Here is an 8,495-nt window from a genome sequence, read left to right as displayed (position 1 = left end):
AAAAACATGTTCCATAAAATACATTGTCAACTATCTATATTCGTAATTTGAATTTTCTGATAATTAGGTACAACTAAAATATCATTAAGCACTGTTTGGAAAATGTACATTATATTATATTTAAAGGTACATTAAATTATTTAAAAAAGAACATGGAAAATTATTTGGAAAATAAATGTGAATTCAGTTTAATTCAAATGTCCATTATGTATTTTCATAATGTGCATATACTGTTTTATGCAATAGATTAAAGTAACATAGATAACTTCACCCAATTTATTAATTACCATGATTATGTTTGTGTCAGTTGAAAAGACACAACTGTTCACAAAATTTAATCTCTTATTGTAACACCCCCATACTCCAAGTGTCTTACCAGGACCACCCAGGTATAAGGATGTCACCATCTCGGTTACCCGAGGCATGATAATCATAAGACAATGAAGAAACATACTTTATTAAATAAGTTTAAGTGATTACATACCAAAACCAACTGTAAGCAAAATACAATAGTTCTCAAACTATAAACCAACTGAAAGGAACTATTCTAATAAACACAGCGGAAGACTAAAGACTCTGATATGTGATGACTCCATCCCCAGCTAGATCCCACGCGTATCCAAGATATACCGCAAGCAACCGCTCACCACCCCGAATGGATCACCCAGTTTTTAAAACATTTAAACGGGTCGTACTAATCACACAACTTACATATATATATCAACAATCCAATAAACAGACGACTTAACCGTCACACACACACACACACAACCACACCAATCCCAACAATCTCAATCACCGATCGTCCTTTGGACCAGCCCGCGATGGGGGACCGCAGCCGTTCCCCACCTAAGCCCCGCTCATCATACCGAGTGATAACCCTGTCCCGTTAATGTGCACATCCCCTTCCGTGGCGGGTTCCACGAAGGGCGAAACTAGGGCGTGAAGCCACTCCCGCAAGTGACTCCACTCAGCCGAGAACGCATCTCGAGAACCAGAGACAACAATCACAATCACAACCGTCACAACACAATTACGATATTAATCAATAATCACAATCAACCACCGTCACAACACAATTACGATATTAAACAATCAATCTCAACACATCAACAATCATCCCATTATGGGACTAATACTGAGTAGGAAATCCTACCTGGAAAGCACAATTATCAGACGGTCTCTACAGCTGTGTCAAAAAGCCTCTTCTACAAAACCTCCTCCTATCATACAACATACAAATGCTACCAAATCACACACTACCCATAAAAACCCCCAATCTCTAAATTAGGGTTTAACCAAATCAAGGGAAAAACAATAAAAAGGGTACGTAGATCTTACCCTCGACGCAAGGAATCCAACGATATAAACAACGACAAGAACTGACCGTCTGAACTCCGGGAATTGCTAAGAATGCGATTAGGAAGATGAACTTGTTGCTTTCTCTCTTAAACAGGGTTTTAGGTTTTGTAAAAGTGATTTAAAACAATGACGACGATACTTAAATACCTAAATCGCATAATTAACAAAACCCGAGAAATCTCCCCGTAAAACCGGACACTCGATCGAGTACCTAAGGCTACTCGATCGAGTACCCCCTTACTCGATCGAGTACCCCAGCTACTCGATCGAGTACCCAACAGGTCAGAAACTATTTTATTTCGCAACTTGCCCTTACTCGACAGAGTAAGGGCTACTCGATAGAGTACCCCAAGACATATAAATACGGAGTATTATAGTCTTCCCTCCTTAAAAGGAACTTCGTCCCCGAAGTTCAACCCATACATAAAAACAAACATGCTAACTCGATCAAGACACAACAACGTAACTGAGAACTCAAAACAAAACTCCAACCGACCATGGACTCCTAACACCAACTCCACTAACTATTCCTACCTCCACAACATGGCTCACGATATCGTATCAACTCCATTATATCTCTCTCAACACTAACTCCATACACTACCAACTACCATCCTCTAACGCTGCTAGCTCCGTAATATATCATCCACTACCAAATCCCATATCAAGACACTCATAGACATCAAACGGAATGTTACATTCTACCACCCTAAAAAGGAACTTCGTCCTCGAAGTTTACTCAGACTCATAACATCATCCTCCAACTGTCAACATTATATAAAATATTCTCATACTCCGAAGCATCACACTACTACAAGCACGGCCGTGGCCTTTTTTTTTTATAAGTATCATCCACAAAACAAATCCCTCCTTTACGCTACGCTAGCACTCTACTTCCAATTATATTACAACATGCACACCCATCAAAATCTCTTTTATCACATCCTACTCCTCTTAAGACAAATGTTACGTCCTCGTAACTCACTAATACTAAATCCTTAGTTATATCTTCTCGTTATTCTCATCGTCATCACATGTCAAAGATAACCACTTATAATCTAAACACTCGCCATGCATATATCCAAGGCTCTCTTACTTAAACATTCCTCATACCTCAACTCATTCGTCACACCATCTAACCTATACCTCAAAATCTTTATCTTAACCCAAAACTTCAACTCTCCACATTACCGCAACATGACATACCTCTCTATATAAACTATATGAAACTCCCATCATCAAAAGCATAACTCACGATCTACACTTGTTACGTACACTCACACTAGATCCTCAAGTTCTTTCATTCATTACCGCAAGACTCATACATAACTTAACACGACACTTATTATTCAACACCCTACACTCACTGTCCCAACAAAAGATTATGAACTACCTGCCGCTTTCAGATCATTACAACACATGTTCCACGGATCATTTTCCATTACCATGTCTACTAAAGCCCTATCTAGAACAAGATCAAAATTACTGTAACAACCTCTCACAACCGTATCCCATCAATAGAACATCACTATATCATGACAACAACGAAAACATATTCAACTCTATTTCATATCATACTCTACCTCATTCTTAACTTAACTCGGTAAAGAGAACATCAATAAGCAAGACAACTGTCTACATGCGTAAACCGAAACTCGCAGGAGCAACATCAAACAGAACAACAAACTATGTATAACTGGTATGTACTTTCGAAACTCGAATCATAATCATCCCGCCTAATCCACCACAACCGGTGACGGCATCACAACACCGCCACCAACAGCCACACCGTAGTGCGAAAATACCCGCATCACAACACTAAATATCGTGTCCGGATCACCACCCGAGGCACCACAACCACATCGATAGACATCACAACTGCATACAACTCCCATAAACACTGACTCAGGATAACTTTTTAGTCAAGAAAAACTTACTCAAATCCACTTTACTAAATCATAACACAACATATTTTATAAATTAAACAGATAATAACCTCGTGAATATCATCCCCTTACCATATCACATATTGACATGTATCATGAATACAGACAAGCATAACTAGTCATGCCAAATCAGTCAAATTATTACCTTTTTGGATATCATTCCATTACGTTCTCGTATCCAACATGTATTACAGAAAATTCAGATAACAACTTATAATTATCACACCATACCATTTCTTGTGAGGTCACAACCTCACACAAACATTTATATATATGACATAGACCCATAATCACATCCAACCAGTCAATCCTGATCACGTAAGTTACCCCTCGATAAAGGTTACCTGTCGCCCGAGTTTAACTCATATGCCCCTCATGACATATTCCCCCATTCACACAACCATCACTTCCTGCCAAATATAACCATACCTTTACTATTCAACTGTTAGCATCCGCCTCATCTAACCACATCTTATACCCTCTTACAATCATACCCAACAATCAGGTCCCTACCAAATCAACCTCTTTAGAATTGCTACCTTTCTAATATACCATCACTCTTAACCACTAGTGACAACACCACAAACGATAACACTACCACTGTCCGAACATCAAACCTCTTACACTCATCTCTAAACATCACGATTTCTTTCCTATCTTTGGTTGACATCCCAAATAACAAACATCGAATCCATCAACAAAATTACCTCAACATTCTTCCCAATACTATCCTTAATTGTATCATCATCTAACTCTCCGCCAAAAATCTCGTATCGTGCAAATATTCTACCAACTTCTTACTTTCCTTAATTCCTCGAAACTCATTACTAATCATGTTGTCCCAAAACTCCTCTATAACCATTAACTAACATCCTCGTGACGCTATCACATATTTCAATGATTCCTTACCTTTATATCACATAACTCCGGTGAATATTTTCCTCAGCTTATTTTTATCCTTCTTTTCTCTTTACACTCAATAATACCAATTAATAGTTCAACTCCTTATTCCTTCTAGCTAACTCTTTAGAAATCCGATTACGTTCTCTCACTTTGCTCCAAAACTCACATCTAATTATTTCATATCGATATCATCTCACTCTTTCTTACCACAAATATTCTCTTATTATGTCATCAATCACCCTTGCCACTAATCCATCCATAGAATCAACGTTTACTGTTCAACAATTGCATCTCCCTTCTTACATCTCTAGAAATCAAAATTCCTTTCATACCGCTAATTGCCCAAGGAAAACCCACAATAGTTTCATCTCTTAAAAAGCCAAATCTCCACCCCGCGACATGTCTCCACAAAGTTCACTATATACCACTCTTCTCAACCCCTTTAAAACGAACTTTCATTATGTATATTCTTAACCCACACGGCTCTTAACTACCTCCCTCCATGATTCTTTACACATCTCAGGTTGTCACTATCCATATCCTTACTCTCAATCCTTTCATTCTCACGTTCCTTAGACTCACATCATCCATTGCCCACATTCACTTACTTTTACGTTACTCAACACACACTCATATCACTCATCCCATTTCATCTCAGAAAACATGCTCTATGTCTCAATTAAGCCATAACAATCTTCCTCTTTTTTTTTCTTTTTTTTTTTCCACTATCTATTACAACCTCGTATAACTCATGTCCTTCCACCGAACTCATACTCACCACAGGTGCCACTCACTACACCACAAGATTGGGTAACTTACGCGTCAAGACCAACATACATGTAAAACAATGCATAAAGAAGCAAAATAATAACTTTGAATTAAACATAACATGCAACGAATTCAAAAGATAAGCATATGACCCAAAACAGGGGTCACTAGGTCGAGTACAGGCCACTCGATCGAGTAAGGGACTTACTCGATCGAGTAGGTCAAGATCAGAAGCACGTAAAACAAATCACCAGGGCTACTCGATCGAGTAACTAACATACTCGATCGAGTGCCCCCTTACTCGATCGAGTACCAAGGGTACTCGATCGAGTACCCCAATTCTCAGCACTGTCCAGTTTTCGTAAAACAGTCATAACTCACTCATTTCTTGGTCATTTTGGGCGTGTGACCTATCGTTAGAATCGTAAAAGAACAAGCTATTACCTCCAATTGGAATCACATTAAAATCATTTATGCATCTAAAGTTATAACAGTTTAAATACAACCTCCCTATAATCGAAAACACAACTACTTGATTTTACTTCCCAACAACGTAAACGACAACATGGTAAACAAAAACAACTCTATGCTCATAAAACCAGTATTGCTAATCTCATGTTACCATCTCCAAAAATCAAGCAAAAACATCCATCATGCGCATATATTATTTAACTCATTAGTCATGTACTAACCTCATGCTTTAAATTTTATAACTTTTCGTAACACAAAACATTCTCATACATTACAAATCTTATTCCCATGTTACTAATACAACAACATTACAATTACATTCGTCACCTAAACATATTCATAATCACAAAATTCATATTCTTATGCAATTGCTACTCCATCTTTTCCAATCAATTCATCTATTGCCAACACATTACTCATCATTCTCATACACTTTTCTAACAATTCCAACCAACACTGTAAACCAACTATCATGCAACATGCTTTCAATCAACAACATACGAAATCACATTATCACCATCTTTTCTACACATTCCCTATTCTCCACATACATACATCCACTGATTCATGCCACACATCACTCCATAGATACACAAAGCACAAGGTAAACACATAGCGATCCCGACTCATATCCCATGTGACCGGTTCAAAATTATAGGGCGAGTTCGCGACTTTAGGACGTCTCCCAAGTCTTTGCATTAGCTCCTACAACCTTTACCCCGGATTCATTTTAATTGACTCCCTATATTCATTGGATTCATTGGTTACAGGTTTCAGGATCGTCGCTCTGATACCATTTGTAACACCCCCATACTCCAAGTGCCTTACCAGGACCACCCAGGTATAAGGATGTCACCATCTCGGTTACCCGAGGCATGATAATCATAAGACAATGAAGAAACATACTTTATTAAATAAGTTTAAGTGATTACATACCAAAACCAACTGTAAGCAAAATACAATAGTTCTCAAACTATAAACCAACTGAAAGGAACTATTCTAATAAACACAGCGGAAGACTAAAGACTCTGATATGTGATGACTCCATCCCCAGCTAAATCCCACGCGTATCCAAGATATACCCAAGCAATCGCTCACCACCCCCGAATGGATCACCACAGTTTTTAAAACATTTAAACGGGGTCAGTACTAATCACACAACTTACATATATATATCAACAATCCAATAAACAGACAGCTTAACCGTCACACACACACACACACAACCACACCAATCCCAACAATCTCAATCACCGACTGTCCACTGGACCAGCCCTGCCAGTGGGGGACCGCAGCCGTTCCCACCTAAGCCCCGCTCATCATACCGAGCGATAACCCTGTCCCATTAATGTGCACATCCCCTTCCGTGGCGGGTTCCACGAAGGGCGAAACTAGGGCGTGAAGCCACTCCCGCAAGTGACTCCACTCAGCCGAGAACGCATCTCGAGAACCAGAGACAACAATCACAATCACAACCGTCACAACACAATTACGATATTAATCAATAATCACAATCAACCACCGTCACAACACAATTACGATATTTAACAATCAATCTCAACACATCAACAATCATCCCATTATGGGACTAATACTGAGTAGGAAATCCTACCTGGAAAGCACAATTATCAGACGGTCTCTACAGCTGTGTCAAAAAGCCTCTTCTACAAAACCTCCTCCTATCATACAACATACAAATGCTACCAAATCACACACTACCCATAAAAACCCCCAATCTCTAAATTAGGGTTTAACCAAATCAAGGGAAAAACAATAAAAAGGGTACGTAGATCTTACCCTCGACGCAAGGAATCCAACGATATAAACAACGACAAGAACTGACCGTCTGAACTCCGGGAATTGCTAAGAATGCGATTAGGAAGATGAACTTGTTGCTTTCTCTCTTAAACAGGGTTTTAGGTTTTGTAAAAGTGATTTAAAACAATGACGACGATACTTAAATACCTAAATCGCATAATTAACAAAACCCGAGAAATCTCCCCGTAAAACCGGACACTCGATCGAGTACCTAAGGCTACTCGATCGAGTACCCCCTTACTCGATCGAGTACCCCAGCTACTCGATCGAGTACCCAACAGGTCAGAAACTATTTTATTTCGCAACTTGCCCTTACTCGACAGAGTAAGGGCTACTCGATAGAGTACCCCAAGACATATAAATACGGAGTATTACACTTATAATCAATTAATCCACTATATAAACCCAAGAGTACACAACTAGTTTTCCATCCTACCTTTTCCAATAACCAAAACTTTTAATCTCTTCAGAAAAGTACTTAATTTTCTTTAAAAAAAAAACAATGGACTACTCAAAATGCACGATAGTTCCCTACAAGAATGATGCTTACAAACAAAATTTCATGGCCCATTATAGGGAATGGAAAGTAAGCCAGTTTTCTTCAAACTGGTTTGATGGAGATGACATTCCTGTGGAGATGGATGCCTAGTCGTCCTTTACATCATTTCCTTACTACTCAGGCATTCCTCCGGATTTTGTTTGAGCGACTTGGGAGGGAAGAAAAGAGAAACATGGCCATGGTGTGCAAGGGCTGGTCAAAGTGGTTCCTTATAGGGACGGAGCCAGAGGTAAAGGAGAGGGATTATTACCGAGGCGTGGTTCACGGAAATGAAAATGGTGTAATAACTATCACAAAGAATTATCGGCTCCTTGACAGATTCTGCATCTGCACGACTATGTCTAGTCGTGCAGAAATAATTAGACATCACAAAAGACAAGAACGACAATTTTTAAAGCAAAGAGAAGAAGAATATGAAATTGAGGAACAGTCTGGGGATGAGGGTTATTATGACTCCGACTGATAGATTAGTTTAGAAATATGTTGTGTTATCTTGTGTTTATGGTTATTAGGTATTATCTTGTGTTTTTTTTTTCAGTATAAGCCTTAGTAGGCTTTACCATTTTGAAAGCCTTAAATGGCTTTTGTAAATATTTTTCTAATATTAATGAAATAATATTATGACAATTTCTTTGTTTAATGTCATTAGCATTCAATACATTATATAT

This window comes from Silene latifolia, chromosome 10 (genome assembly GCF_048544455.1).
Source record: "Silene latifolia isolate original U9 population chromosome 10, ASM4854445v1, whole genome shotgun sequence".
Lineage (NCBI taxonomy): Eukaryota > Viridiplantae > Streptophyta > Magnoliopsida > Caryophyllales > Caryophyllaceae > Silene > Silene latifolia.
The sequence above is the reverse complement of the archived record's forward strand: the minus strand, read 5'-3'. Positions refer to the sequence as shown.